At 38.6% G+C, this 16,379-nt stretch overlaps 1 protein-coding gene across 6 annotated transcripts in view; it reads right to left on the bottom strand.

Annotated features, from left to right (window-relative positions):
• The window catches only part of LOC149256228 (uncharacterized), a 106,233-nt gene that overhangs the window by 81,249 nt on the left and 8,605 nt on the right, over positions 1-16,379 (bottom strand). Inside the window, exon 1 of one of the 6 annotated variants that reach the window (XM_089460698.1) lies at positions 14,843-14,937. The exons of the other annotated variants lie outside the window; for them this stretch is intronic. The gene's annotated coding sequence lies outside the window, so the exon portion shown is untranslated. Of the gene's footprint in view, positions 1-14,842; positions 14,938-16,379 lie in introns of those variants that run through there. 6 annotated transcript variants of the gene reach the window in all.

Below are 16,379 nucleotides of genomic sequence, written 5' to 3'. Positions count from 1 at the left end.
AAAACAGAAATTTTTACAGGTCTTTTGCATAGGCTTGGTGTCCTAGAATACATGGGAGGATTATTGCCTCTTGAGATGCTTGCTTGATGGAGTAAATAATTTGTCTCATTTCCTAAGTCTAACTTAGGAAAAATACAATAATTAAAGTCAATTAAATATTGTGGGTTTTAAGTCAATCTCTAAGGATAAATAATAAATTATTTAACTGACTTAGAAATGATCTTAATCAATGTGGAAAAATTCGAAGTCGGGATTAATTCGGCAAGGGTCCAAAAGTTGAAAAACTCGTCAAAGTCGGGAGTTTTTTTAAAAAGTCGGCAAAATTAAAAAAACACAAAATTATTCATTTTTTTTAACATCTAAAGTATCCACAACATCAAATAAATGCATTTCCACATAAACATGTAAAGAAAACTAATATATAATATGTATATGAAATCTAATGCTACATCACATATCAAAATAGTGAATCCAACTCCTGAATTTTGAGTCCTGTCCGAGTCTCAACTCTCAAGAGTCAAAATATCAACAAAAAATATAATAAATGTATATCATGAGTCATCTAAAAGTCATCAAGTAATCAGTCACTGAGATCCTCTTCCCTTTTAATTTTTGTTTCTGCTAATTGTATTAAGAAATAAGTCATGCATTTATTCAGTAGATTGTAATCTGCTTGGGTAATAAGGTGTCAGGTAGTAGGTCCAATGAAAATTAACAGTGAGTATCACAGTAGATGTGAAAATTAACGATTGGTGAATCCAAGCTACTTATTTTCTAAGAAAACAGTAGATGTCAAATTAATAACCTAGCCTTGGCATCTATTATTCAAAAACTCTTGGAGGTAAAATCCACTTCTGATACATAACCTTTCCCCACATTTACAGGGAATTCACCACTAAACAAGATTCCCTTTCAAAACGTGCTCTCATTGCAGGAAGGATCTTTGCTGTCACAAGATTTCACAAGTACTTTGTTCTGGTCTAAAAAATGGGTTCTTTTTTGAGGCACTGGTTTTGTTTTTTTTGGACAGGTTGTTGCTACTTGATCTTCATTACCTCCTCTTTGTTGTTTCTTCTGGAAGCATTCAACAACTGTAACAATGTTTTTGATAGACTGTTGTATGCTTGTCCTTTTGGTACTTTTGTAATCTTTTGAAGGGGCAGTGGCTGTTAGAGTCTGAATCACTGAAAGCTTGGAGGCTTAGCCAATGTATACTTTGCTTTCTAGCTAGAAATATGAAGTATAAAGATTTGTTTTTCCTTGGAAAACAAAAACATATCTTAACCTCAAAACTAACAGATTACAAATGAGACTGCTATGCTCGCAAGAAGTATGACACACAATACAATGCAATAACTTGAAAATGCATGGATGAAAGCTTCAATTTACAGTTTTTTCACCTTTGCGGCCTCTTTATCCGCGGCCTGGGAAGGGAAGAAGACTTTTTGGGTCGACTCCCGATTAAATCGGGAGTATAAGGAAAAAATTGCAATTTTTCCTTTGTGAAAAAGTCACCAAAAAGTCGGGGGATTAAATCGTTTAGTTCAAAAAATCGCGTTTTTAGGATTAAATCGGGATTTTTTGCAGACTTTTTCCACACTGATCTTAATCATTCATCTCCTAGATCTAGAAGGGAGATTAGGGTTAGGGATTTAGGTTTGATGAAGATTATAAAATAAGCCTAATGGAGAGGTGAAGACACAACACAAGGAGAGAAAGGAACTTTCTCTAGAACAAGAGGCTCAACTAGACTACAACGTAAAGGAGGAAGAGTGCAAGTGGATTTGGGAGCAATTCCAGGAGGTCAAATTACTAGAGATTGCAGGGCAAAATTGTTGCAGTGAGACGAAGGTCGAATTGTTAGAGAGGTTGATTTGCCAAGGCATAAATTCTTGAGGTGTAGAGGTTGTTCGAAGGGAAGGTGTAGGGCCCAGTTGTTGGTGAGAGGTGGGCCGAATTTCTTCAGAGGTTGATTTCCAGTGGGCCAAAGTTCCTTGGGCTGAATTCTTCTAGTAGGGCAAAGTTACAGGTTCCAGTCAATGCATAGTTCCCTATAATTTCTTTGTGGGTCAAAACCCTGATTTTCCTGAGATTAATAAGTAAAGGTGAATTGTTGTGGGTGTTTATCTATTGTAATGTGTGATTGATCTCTCTCTAATTTTATTTCGACTGCATATAAATTTTTGGATGTTACAGTACCAATGATTTTATTTTTCAACAATTCAGAATTTATTTCGTTAATAAAATAAATTGTTGGAAATAAATAACTGTTGTGAGAAAATAACAAACCCCAGGTACTTATTCCCGTCCTTCTCCATCTTCTTCAAGGTTGTGCATCTTGTCATCTGTATTCCAAAGACTCAATCAACTAGCACATAAATAACTACACATTAAAGCAAGGTTATGAATTGCTCCTTTCCCAAAATGGGCTCCCCCTTAAAAACAAGAATTTGGAAAAAAATATCTAACATACCGATGCCCTCCCCAAAGTAAACATCTTTTGTTGGATGGTCTCCCGTGGCAAAATTCACACTGTTGAAGACCTCCATAAAAGAGGCATTTTAGACCACTCTTGCTACACTATTTTCCCTGCTCATGTGAATCCATTCCTTACCTTTTCCTTGAATGCCACTTTTCTAAGGCAATTTGGCAACATGTTCTTCAGGGGATCAGTCACATAGTTCATTGGTCATCATCCTACCCTCAACTCATTTGTTCTTGGCATAAATCTTATTTTGCCTCCTCCACAAGAAAGCCTCTATTCAAACAAGTATGGATGGCTCTCTCCAAATTCGTTTTGTTAGAAGTTATGGCTAGCTCGCAACAAAGCTCTCTTTTAAGGTGTCTCCACCCTAGTGGGGAAGGTCGCTCCCATTGCTTTATCCCTCCTCTCTCAACATATTAACGATATCCCTCCTCTTTTAGTGTTAGGATATTCCGACACATAGGAAATAGTTAAGTATAACTTGGTCTAGTGTAGAGTTAAGTAAAGTGTGTTTCTTTGCTATGTACTTTTGTAACTTACAATCCGACGGTCACAATATGTTCTAGACATGAAGTGATCCGACGGTTCATTCTCTCCTCGGTATTACTGACACTTGATCTGTGGCTTAACACCCAATTGGTCCATGATCTCTAATTAAAGAACATGAAGGGTCATTTGTAAGGTGACCGTTCATGAGAGAAGCTTATGTAAATTTTCTTTCTTTTATTAATAAATTGCCTGAAGTGGCCGCGTAGGCTCAGGCCATGGACTGTTTCCCCACGTCAAGAATATTGATGTATTGATCTGTGATCTATTTGTGAGCGATGTCCTTTGGTGTTCTATCTAAGGAACTTACCCTGTAAATTCCTACATTTAGCATCTTAACTCTAGGTGGCTCCCCCCCCTTCCTCTCTTCTTGACCCCTGCAACACTAGTTGGATTTATCTGTGTTTTCTTCACCCTGCTTATCTATTTAAAGCAAATAAAGAAAAAGGAAAAAGGGATAGTGAGAAAAAAGGTCTCGAGGAATGGTAACTCAATGCCAAACACGCCCACTGTAAAAAGAACTCATGTAGATGAATATTATAAGCCCTAACTCTTGAAAGCTAAAGAGAGACCCATACATCTCATGTGGCTATTGTTGATTTTTATGTAGCATTAGGAGGTATTCCCACATGCCAAGAAGCATCCTAAGTTGGCCTAGGAAAATTATGAAAATTAAAAGAAAAATGTTTAATTTTTTGGGTTCATGTAGGCTCCAAAATGTCAAGTTAGCCCCACCATGAAAGGGTGTGACCCTTGGTGAAAACCCACCAATTTGACAACTATAAATACACAAAGAGACATCCTCATTTCGACCACACACACAATAACATATCTTATGAAGCCGCTGTAGAAAGGAGTTGATTAGAGGACGAATTGATCAAGTTTCCTTAAGTTTGACCAAGCTTGATTGTTAACTAGCATTGACTTCTTTGTTTTTGGGCAGTTTGACTAGCATTGACTAGATGGAATTTTGACCAGGTTTGACTGGTATTTGGACTTGGATTTTGGCACATATTTCTAAGATAATTTGTAATAGTGAACCTTGCTAAAGGACAATTTCTCCTAGAAGAAAAGTTGTTGAGTTTTCCCCCAAGTTTGGGTTTCCCAAGGAAAATTTGTTGTCTCTATTGTGCATGGTTGTCTCTTTATGATCTTACTGCTTTCGTTGTATCATTTTTGAGACTTTCTATGTATTATTTATCAATAATATCAATGGCATAAAGATTAAATTGTTAAAGAGCATTAGGTAGTAATTATTAGATCAGAAAATTGGTTTCTTTGTGAACCATTGTAGAAAATTCTACATGGTACCAGAGCTTGTTAAGGAGCAACCTAAGAAACAAGTGAGCTGGAATTCTTTTGTGGAGGAAATTTGCCTTGGACAAAGCCAAGTCAAGGACCGAGTTTGGAAGTTTGTTAGAAGAGGGCGAGTTGGGATTTATGTCAAGCAATTGTCCGAGAGAGGTTGAGCTGAAGGAGGCCTCTATCTGTCTAGAAAAGAGTAGAGTTTTGTAAGGAAGGTCAAAGCCTAGTCTAGGTGTCGAGGCTAGGAAATGTGTTTTGGTCAAGATCTAGAGAGGAATGAACCCTAGCCAAAGGTTGATCTGTCTATCTGTGCACCAAGTCTGAGGAGTTGACGAAAGTCAAGCCTGGTTGATGGCTAGGAAGGCCTAGTTAGGGTTGAACATGGACTTCTAGCAAGGTCGAGGGTTGTAGAGCTATCAAAGAAGACTGGAAGAGGGTTTGTAAGGGCTAACCGAGGCTAGTAAAGGGTTTGGTTAAGGCTACCAAGTGATTTGTTCAAGCAGCGAAAGGCCTATTATGTAGTGGAGAGGCAACGGAGAGGCATCTTAGACTAGGTCGAAGTGAATATGTGGCTTAGTATTGGCCGCGGGCCTAAGAACGGGGTTGGTCGCAGTGATCTACACTTTGGTCTATGTCTGGGCCACAATGAAGAAAAGACCAGGACTGGAGTTGGGCAGAGAAAACAGACCTAACCGAGGGTTAATTTAGTAAGGTCGAACGTTCCAGAAAGAGCCTTTGTTGAATAAATCTGGCCTACAAGAGACGGAAATATCTTCTTCTCAGCAGGAAGACTACCATCCAACCAGATATAACAATGGTCGCAGGTATTTCCGAGGCATACCCCTCTAATCGTATTTGTAATTCTGGTATTGACGACATTTGCAATCTGAATATTTTCAATTGTCCACTACAACAAAAATTACAAAAACGTCGCCTCTCATGTCTACGATACAAATTCCAACACTTGTACAAAATCTTTACTCAGTGTTAACACCAAGGATCAAGAATTAGGTTTTTGTGGACCATATGAACATTTGGATTATCACCCATATCGTGTAATACAATTAGGTTATTACCCAAATCTTGTAGTGCTTGGGAACAGCAAGCATCTTTTGAAGTACATGATTTGGAAACTTGTAATAACTCGGATTCCGAGTGTCCCCTTCTTTTTGATCTTTTCTAGCTCCTTAGGCATTATACAAAACAGGTAGTGTGTTCCTGCCTTCGCTTTTCTATTTTGATTCTTGTTTTCATCAATGTCTTATGGTCCATGGCCTGACTGTGAGTAAAGATTGCAGGTAGGAAATAAGTCTAGCACTAAGGATTTTCATTCTTCTTTTTATCTTTGTACTATGTGGGATAATTGTTTGGATCATTATTCAAAACTGGCATCACATAGAACTCACAATCAGAATCATAGGCACAGCTTCAGAAGGTATTGTGAGAAACACGAGACTGATGTTGGTTTTGCCTGGCCTAATAGTTGGCCTCTTTGTCTATTATATACCCATTATAGTCCTTTTGGTGTTTCCACACCTAAATGGCGGGATCATACCTAATCCCAAAGTTGAAAAATCTAGGTATGCATGTGGAGGTAGCATTGGTGTGGAGTGTTGCTTATTGAAAGAGGACGGATGGGTTTGGCCTGTTAGATTTTCTTTAGGGCTATATTGTTTTTTGCTTTGATATTTGCATTTCATTATTTCCATATTAAATTCACCCCACAACATCATATCATTATTCAGATTCACAACATTATTCAGCAACATATGCAACTATATAGAAAGAACAATATCATCATCAATGCAACGAAACATAAAGGAACAATACAAGAAAAAACATTCACACATAGAGACACCAGGATTTGTCGGAGAACAGGGAAAAACCCATTACGAGGGAAACCCTTTCAAATTCTTCTACTTATTAGATTTTCATTGAATGATTTAGCAAAAGAGAGTACAATGATCCATATCTTCAACCATACAACTATCCCGCAAAAACAACTAAACAACATTCATGAGATGAACCCAACAATGCCAATAATCAAAACCCCGATTCAGAACTCTGTAATCAACTTTCACTATTTGCGGTCAATTGTCGAACCCTACAGTCAACTGAAAACTATTGAAATGTGTAACTAGGTTTGGTCTTCATAAATACAAAATGTACTATTGATTCTTGTATATTATAAAATGAAAGAAAAATTATTATTGTTATTTTGTACCATCAGTTTCATGCTCAAGGTCATTTTATTTATAGGTCAAGCAGCGATTGAGTGCTTCTAGGGTTTTTCCTAGGGTCAAGAAGCCAATAGAGTCATTGTCAAATGAAGAAGACCCTATTGGGCACATTATAACATGTAAAAAGAATTAATTTTGTATTTAAAAGAGTCAAAATACCCTCCAAGACCAAGTTGGCTTGGCAGCTAAGAAGTCAGCCTCATTAGGGCATGCATCCTTCTTCGAAGCCTATATATACGAGGGAACTCGACCTCTTATGGACACTCACTCATCTTCTCATCATCTAAGCGAAGTAGAAGCATAAGAAGGCTAGCGATGAAGGAAGAAGGACGAAGGACGAAGGTTTGGGTAATCTCTCTCTCTCTTGACGAAGGACGAAGGTTTGGGTAATCTCTCTCTCTCTCTCTCTCTCTCTCTCTCTCTCTCTCACGTGCGAAGAAGGAAGGCTAGGGTTTTGATGCTACAAGATCGAAGTTAAGGAAATTGCAGAATGAAGGTCAAAGAAGGGACTATTAGGACACCTATAACCTACAAGCCCTAGAAGGAGAAGAAACTCAAGTGAAGGTCAAAGGAAGCTTTGGAAGCCCTAGATTTGCTCACACGTGTGGAAGCAGTTGTTGTTACAAGGGCCGAAAATTCCAGACCTGCAGTAGAGGCTGAAATTCTATAGTTGGGGGTCGAAGTTGTGCAGCTGGAAGAGATTTGACTGGTTTGGCTTGAATAGAAGAAGCATATCATCAGGAAGGTTTGGCTTGGTCTTGGAAGGGTATTGGTCTTCGCCTAGAGGTCTTGGAATTCGCCATTTGAAGAATCTATAAGAAGAGAAGAGATATGTGTGTTTTCCTCTCAAGTGGAGAGGTTTTGGCCCTGGCTTGTAGCCTATATCCAGTGTATTGTTGATCTTCTTGTTTTGGTAGTTGTTTGATGATAAGAACAATATAATAATAAGAGAAGAAGCTAATAATTAAGAAAAGTAAAAAGACATCTCAAGCAGTTATCAAGTTTAAGAGAAATCATCCTAATTGCATCCCTGTATATTTCTCAACATGGTATCAAAGTTGAGGTTGACTAAGGGCATGATGAAAATCACTACATCATTGAAGAAGTCATTTAAGCAGTTCTCCATTATGGCAAGCCACCTCAAGCACGGCATCAAAGCTTTTTGGAATCTCTTATTATCTATTAAGAATCATGTGACAAAGACTTCCACTACAAAAGACAAAGGGTTATTCTCAGCACTTACAGTTACGTTTCAAGATGAAAACATATGGGTAATTGACAGTGGAGCATCCTCAAATATGACAGGTGAGCACAAGCAACTAAAGACCTTATCAAGAGGAAAATCTTCCTACTTAGTTGAGCTTGGTGACAAGAAGAGTTATCATGTAAGAAGAATTAGATCAACTTCGCTAGAGCTAGACAATGGAGGAAATATTTATCTCAACAACATATTGTTCATACCAGGTTTGCAAAAGAATCTACTTTCTATTTCATGTTTAGAAGATAAGGGAGATAGAGTCGCTTTCATAGATGGAAAAGTTGTAGTATGGGGCAAATACTCTAGCATCAATAATGCAAAAGTCATTGGAATTTGTGAAGGAAGACTTTACAGGTTGTTGACACGTCTCTCTCAAGCATTGGTTCACATTGAAGTAAGTCTATGTGAACTTTGGCTTCAAAGGTTTGGACACCTTTACTACAAAATCCTACCAACTCTAAACTCAATGGTGAATGGCATGCCTGAACTCAAAGAAGATCATGAAGGAGTGTGCAAGGGATGTGCATTAGGGAAAAATGTCAAGAGACCATTTGGAAGTAGTGCTTCAAGGTCAAAAGAAATCTTGGATCTCATTCATTCTGATGTTTGTGGTCCTATGCCTGCGAAGTCTCTTGGAGGTCATCTATACTATGTAACATTCATTGATGACCACTCAAGGAAAACTTGGATATATTTGCTAAAGTTCAAGGATGAAGTATTCGCCAAATTTCAAGAATTCAAAGCTGAAGTAGAGAACCTTATAGAAAGAAGGATAAAGGCACTAAGATATGAAATTGGAGTAGAGTACACATCTAAGGAACTCATAGCTTTCTATAACGAGGCTAGGATTAAGAGGGAGTTGATAATCCCATATAATCCTAATCAAAATGGAGTTGTTGAACGAAAATATCGATCAATTGAGGAAAGTGTAAGAGCCATGTTACATGATCAAGACTTGTCGAAGTTTCTGTTGGGAGAAGCAACAAAAATTGTTGTCTACATTCAAAATCGAAGTCCTCACAAATCTCTAAACAACATGACTCCTGAAGAAGCATTCATGGGAAGAAACCAAGCGTAGACCATCTCTGAATATTTGGATGTCCTGTCTATATTCACATTCTGAAAGATAAAAGGAAGAAATTGGATCGTACAAGCATGAAGGGAATATTTGTTGGGTATAGTAACACTTCAAAGGCATATAGAACCTACATAAAGGAAAGACCCTAAATAGAAGTAAGCTGAGATGTAATCTTTGATGAAAGTATTTCATTCAAGAAATCAAAGGAACTCCTGATTGACTCTAATGATGAAGAACTTCCAATATTCGAAGAAGAATGCACTAGGGAGGAAGAGAATTCAAATCATGAAGAAGAAGGTCCCAGTGAACCTATGCAACAAGTCATCATCCCGAGAGTAGAAAGAGACATAAGTGGTTAAAGTCTACTCTTCTATATGCAGAGGGACATGGAGCAGTCAAGCGCACGTTTAGGGAAAGCAAGAAGCCCAAAAGATATTCAGGGTATGCAGTCTATATGACGAAGTTAATCGAAGCAAAACCATCCACCTTTGAAGATGTTGTCAAACATCAAGAGTGGAAAGATGCTATGAATACAAAATATCAATAGATAATGAAGAATGGAGTTTGGGAAATCATTCCTAGGTCTGAAGACAAATCTGTGGTAACTTCCAAGTGGCTTTACAAGATTAAACATGCAGTGGATGGAAGTATTGATAAATATAAGGCAAGATTTCTGGCTAGGGGTGTTTCCCAACAAGAAGGCATCGATTATGAAAAGAGATTCACACCTACAGTAAGGTGTACAACGACACGATTGTTGGTCTCTTTGGCATCATCAATCGGATGGAACATCCATCAAATGGATTTCAAGACAACATTCCTGAATGGCACTATCAATGAAGAAGTCTATATAGAACAACCCTTGGGATTTGAAGTGAATAGAGAGACTCATGTCTGCAGGCTGAAGAAGGCACTTTATGGCCTTAAGCAAGCACCAAGGGCTTGGTATGCTAAAATGGGCACATATTTGCAAAGATTAGGCTTCTTGAAGAGTTATGTTGATCCAAATCTTTATATCAAGGTTGTGAAGGATGAGCCAGTAATAATTCTTCTATATGTGGATGATCTGCTCATGACAAGTGTGGAAGGTCATATTCAAGAGTGCAAGAAGCATCTACAACAAAATTCGATATGAAGGATCTAGGGTTGATGCACTACTATTTGGGGTTGGATTTCTGGCAAGGACCTGATGAGATATATCTAGGTCAAGGGAAATATGTAATTGAGATGTTGATAAGGTTTGACATGATGGATTGCAAACTTATGACAACCCTCATGGTCACAAATTTGAAGAGGCTAAGAATTTTTTATTCAAGCCCTGTGGATCCGACCAGATATTGACAATTGGTTGGCTCTCTGATGTACCTGGTGAATACTCGACCAGACATTTGTTTCGCAGTGAATATTCTCAGTCAGTTCCAGCTAGAGCCCAAGTATGATCATTGGATAGCAGCCAAGCATATACTGAGATATCCGTGAGGAACAATCCACTAATGCCTGAAGTATGATAAGAAGAATAATGTCCACCTGATTCGATATACAAATTCTGACTAGGGAAGCAGTGAGATGGATGGGAGAAGCACTAATGGAGGATGTTTTAGTTTGGGATCCTCCATGATATCCTAGATGAGTAGAAAGCAAGAATCAGTTGCTTTGAGTAGTGTTGAGGCTGAATACATTGAAACCTATGAAGTAAGCAGAGAAGTTGTCTGGTTGAGGAAGTTGTTGTCTGACTTGTTTGAAGGACCGATGGACCCTACGGTGATACATTGTGATAACACCAGTTGTATAAGGTTGTCTGAAGACCCAGTGTTCCATGGAAAGACAAAGCACATAAATAACAAGTATCACTACATACGAAATTTGGTGCAAGATGGAGTGTTGCAACTACAGTATATCTCCACCGAAGAGCGGGTAGTTGACATTTTGACAAAATCTCTTCCTAATAAGAAGCTTGTGTATTTGAGATACAAGCTTGGATTGGTTGATATATCCTCCCTGGTTGAGAGGGAGAGATAAACACATCATTCTTATCTTCATACGGTGAAGAAAGAATAGAGGATTGGGTAAGCATCTGGCTTTTGATACTCTTTGAGGATGAGGTAGAGCATCCAAGATGTAAGAGTAGTCAAAGAAGAAATTTGATGTGTTATTCCAAGATAGGAATTGTCCTAGGACATACCCAATGAACACCGGAGTGGGGTATGTGCCTAGAGAGACAATAATGATGGTGTCTATCAGTCATTAGTCTCGCCAACATTGTGCTCTAATCTTGTGGAGAGATAGAGTTGTTAGTCAAGGCCTTGCTATGTGACAATGTTGGTTGATATGATGCAAAGAGATAAGTTGAACTGATAGCTTATGAGATGGATTACCAATCCAACTATTCTTATGAGATCTCTTCTGTTTGAGAATGTCCAAATACCATTTATGAATACTTCCCTAGTTAAGAGGAAGTGTTGAAATGTGTAACTAAGTTCGGTCTTCATAAATATGAAATGTACTATTAATTCTTGTATATTATAAAATGAAAAAATTTTTTGTTATTTTGTAGCATTAGTTTCATGCTCAAGGTCATTTTATTTAGAGGTCAAGCACCCATTGAGTGCTTTTGGGGTTTGTTCTAGGGTCAAAAAGCCAATAGAGTCATCCTCATATGAAGAAGAGCCCATTGGGCACATTGCAACATGTAAAAAGAATTATTTTTGTATTTAAAAGAGTCAAAATACCCTCCAAGTCCACGTCGACATGGCAGCTAAGAAGTCGGCCTCATTAGGGCATGTCGTCCTCCTTGGAAGCCTATATATAGTAGGGAACTCGACCTCCTATGGACACTCACTCATCTTCTCATCATCCAAGCGAAGGAGAAGCAGAAGAAGGGAAGCGAAAAAGGAAGAAGGACCAAGGACCAAGGGTTGGGTAATTTCTCTCTCTCTCTTACACGTGAGAAGAAGGAAGGTTAGGTTTTGACGTTGCAAGGTCGAAGTTTAGGAAATTGCAGAAAGAAGGTCGAAGAAGGGACTATTAGGACACCTAGAAGCACTAAAAGGAGAAGCAACTCGAGCGAAAGTCAAAGGAAGCTTCGGAAGCCAAAGATTTGCTCACGTGTGGAAGCAGTAGTTGTTGCATGCGCTGAAAATTTCAGACCTACGCCGAAAATTTGAGGCCTACAGTAGAGGCCAAAATTTTGTAGTTGGGGGTCAAAGTTGTGCAACTGGAAGAGATTTGACTGGGTTTGACTTGAATAGAAGCAACACATCATCAAGAAGGTTTGGCTTGGCCTTGGAAGGGTATTGGTCTTCGTCTAGAGGTCTTGGAATTCGTCATTTGAAGACTCTATAAGGAGAGAAGAGATTTGTGGGTTTTTCTCTCAAGTGGAGAGGTTTTGGCTCTGGCTTGCAACCTATATCCTGTGTATTGTTGATCTTCTTGTTTTGGTAGTTGTTTGATGATAAGAACAATATAATAATAAGAGAAGAAGCTAATAATTAAGAAAAGTAAAAAGACATCTCAAGCAGTTATCAAGTTTAAGAGAAATCATCCTAATTGCAACCCTATAGATTTCTCAGCAAAATTTGCGGTCAACTGACGAAATTCAAACCCTAGGTCTCAACAGCATGGAGAGAGAGTCGTGCGTGCGGCTGAAACCCTTCAACCGCACGCATAAGCCTGCACGCCTGCGGTTACAGCCAAAATTTACCTGTGACAAGCCTGTGATTGTGACCCAAAACCCTAGATACGTGTGGGAGCTTCAGACCCTGCAATTTCGGACATGTGCGAGTAAACTTCCACAAACCATCTCAAACCTATGCGAGCCAAACCAAAAGAAAGAAGAAGAAGTGATCATAATGATGATGTCCAAATGAGGTTGAGGTCACTTGTATTTATAGGCTTCCAATGGTATCCAGTTTACTTTAGGGCCGACCTGATCAAATATGCACATGTGGGCTTTAATTCAAAAATACACTTTCCCTTGTCCAAATTGAGTGCTTCAATAGTCAAAATTGGTCCTCTCAAAAAGAGGAATCTCGTCCCATGGTTGGAATTTGTCACTGAGCTGCCAAATTAACACTCCCTCTCAGCTAGGGAGAAATTCCAACTGCATCATGTAATCATCACAAGTATCATGTCATCAAATCATATCCAATCTCAAATATCTTGTCATCAAATGTCGTTAGTGCTCATCTCTGCTCATCCCTGTTTATCTCTTGATTGTCTCTGCTCATAAGTTGAACATTCTTGAATCTAAAAGAAGAAGAATTTGACATCGGAGGGGAGCCCAACCTACCACCCTCTATCCATCGGGGAGCCACTACTACCACCCGGAATCACTGCCAGTGGGGAGCCCAATGCTACTACCCGAGAAACATCGGCGGGGAGCCAAATCTACGACCTGCATCAACATCGAAGAGCCTAGCTTAATCCAGAATAACATCAGGAAGCACATCTCAACCTAAATCCACGTAGGGAAGCTTAGTCTCAACCCGGAATTGCATAAGGGAGCACATCTCAACCGAGAATCTCATCGGGGAGCAAACATCTTCCACCCATATCGAGCAAAAGGAGTTATCGCATAGGGAAGCACATCTCAAGCCATCCTATTGCCCACTGATCTTCCCAACAATGACCCGCAATAGTGATGTGGTAGAACACTTGCATCATAATCAGCTTGGGTTGTACACCACCAAGCACTCTCTCAACCCGTTGGCCAAACGGGGAGCAGTATTCCCAACAAGCCTAGCTTGTGGGTATGATGCCAATTGGGGTATACTCTGCATAGACCAAGATAGGGGAGCTAACATCTCTGACCCTATGGGTGACAAATAGGGGAGCAACATCTATGACCCTATTGTCTAGAGATCCCTCAACCCCAAGAGCCCTCCATCTCAATTCCTCACCCTGGGAGCTCAAACAGGGGGGAGAGTTGGCTCAGTGTTCTCGATCGGTCCAGCTCTCTAGAGATCAGAAACATATCATTGTGCTCATCTCTAGTATCGGCTTGAACAACTCATTGAAGAGTTCAATCATCATGTCTCAATAGCAACAGTCTCTTGTTCAGACAGGTCATCAAATCAAATATTATGTTAGAACAAACTTATATCACAAAAGGGATACCTTATTTATCCTCCCTTTCACGGAGGTAGCAACCACAAGCTTAAGCTTGTCTCGTACAGCAGCACTGTCTCAATATATGAAGATATCTCAATCCCAGCTATATACGGGATTCTCCGCCAATCGGATCCCACTCATTATCATCACAATGTATCCCTATCATATTCAAAACCTACTCAAACAGCGCTTCAAAGAGCTTCTTCAACCTGCCTCACAGCTAGCCATGCCAGCAACATCGTACTCAACCTCGATCGTGCTTAAAGCTACGGATTTCTCATGCAAGAACATCATGGCAGATCTCATACTAAGGCAGCACCCAAATGTACTCATCAATAACGATCCCAAACAGCATCAGTACATCCATGCAGTCACATATCATGGGAAGAATATCTCAAACCAAAAATTGATCATCAAATGCAAATATCTCGAAGGGTGCTTGGTGGAAACTCAATCTGTATGAAGTGGATCGATCATGAATTCACTTAGGTTCTATGCAAAACACACACACACACATATATACAGACAGGTGTTCACACGGAACATCATGCTTCAATCCATTGTCGATTGCTACGTTAGTTTCAACAATATCTCTTTGTAACTTCTTGAAATTTAATCGGAGTTTCCAAGGTTTTGCATTTCCACTTTCTTTAATAGCTTCACAATATAGATTTTATTTTCCAAACTTCAGAACATAATTCATCATGTCATATTTATTCATTTCGAACTTCAAAGGCCATCTCCCTCTTACTTTGATCATCAGAGGCCCATTATCTATCAAGAACAAACTAGCATCATATAAAACCAAATCAAAGTCATACCTTGGACTTCTTTTGAAGTAGAGGTTTGGATTTGCACATCTTCCTGGCTTCACGAGGAAACTATCAATGCGGACATACCAAGCTCGGGGAGCTTGCTTCATACAATTATTTTTGCAAACCAATATGCTCAGCCTTACACAAATCAATGTTGTGCAATCAAATCAACTAAGTCAGCTTATCGAGCCTTAGATTCCAAATCAAAACAAATATCAAAATCATAAAAGTTTCTGCCAATATCCTTGTGACAAACTCTTCAAACCAAATGTCAAGTAGGGCTCACATCTAAATACCAAGTCATGACTTCATCTATTGTCATGTCAACAAATTGTTATTTAAGCAATATCAAATTCCATCAAGCCATTCATATAATCATAACATGAATTATTTTTGTCACTAGATGCAAATGCATATATCAAGGATAAGTGACAATTGTTTTATACTTCAACCAATGTGCCAAAGCCAATGAAATCGATACAGAATATCTATTGAATACTAATATAAGTCACTGAAAGTCACTATGCCCACATAACACTATCATCAAGGCAAATCATCAATTACTAAGTCAAAACCCTAATTTGTTATCATAGTGAGTTCAATTAGCCCATAACCCAAAACATATCTATGAACTATCAAGCATCATGTCAAAGTTTTAAAGCATCATCAATTCCAAGCCAATAAGCCAAATCTTGTCAAACCCTTGCAATTGTTATCAAATACTGTCATATACTAGCTTCAATGATCAAATCAAAATAACATACTGATATGCATATTCCAGTTCCTTGCAAACACAAGTTTAGTCAACACATTCACATTCTCTATAGTAAGTCAAACATTAAAACTTTCATGCTCATAGAACATTCTATTGTCTGCTCCATATCTATAGAATTGTCATACACCAAGTGCACTCCTAATCTCATGCAAAAGGGTTCAGTTTTTGTGACCTACAGGCACAACCACACCCATAAGCCTTCTTTTGTGCAGTTGGGAGGCTATAACTGCACTGATAAGCTTGCTTCCATGCGGTTGGGGCTTATACTTTGTGAAACCCTCTCTTTTCAAACCAGAACTTGTTGCAAACCAACAACATCAGATATTTGTCTATTCATGTCAAAAATATTACTTCAACAATAAAGAATCTTCTATACATTTAACGCAAATGATAATCATTGTAGAGATCTTGTGGAGAGTTTCTCCCTCTTAATCGGAAGCCAATTCAGTCAACATCATTAAACACACCAACCTGCCTATCATAATATTGTCATGCATCAGCAAAACTGTTAGATCATCAAACTATCTCATATTCTAAAACATATATTCATTATGGTCATAACATGTTAGCATCAACTACTTCATCATGACATCAAACTTTCATCAAGGGTTAGAGTCATATGATTAGGGCAGCTAAGAGGTGTATCATCATACTTCAAAGATTATAATCACTACATTACTTGTTTTATATTTATTAAGTCAAGACATTAAATTTTAACATATGTCATAATTACTAAGCTAATCAAGGTCAACAAGAAGATCAATCTTA

The sequence above is a fragment of the Pinus tabuliformis genome, chromosome 7, assembly GCF_031772625.1.
Source record: "Pinus tabuliformis cultivar Carrire ecotype Pingquan chromosome 7, CPIR1, whole genome shotgun sequence".
Taxonomy (NCBI): domain Eukaryota; kingdom Viridiplantae; phylum Streptophyta; class Pinopsida; order Pinales; family Pinaceae; genus Pinus; species Pinus tabuliformis.
Note: the sequence above shows the minus strand (reverse complement) of the source record. Positions and strands in the feature narration are given on the sequence as shown.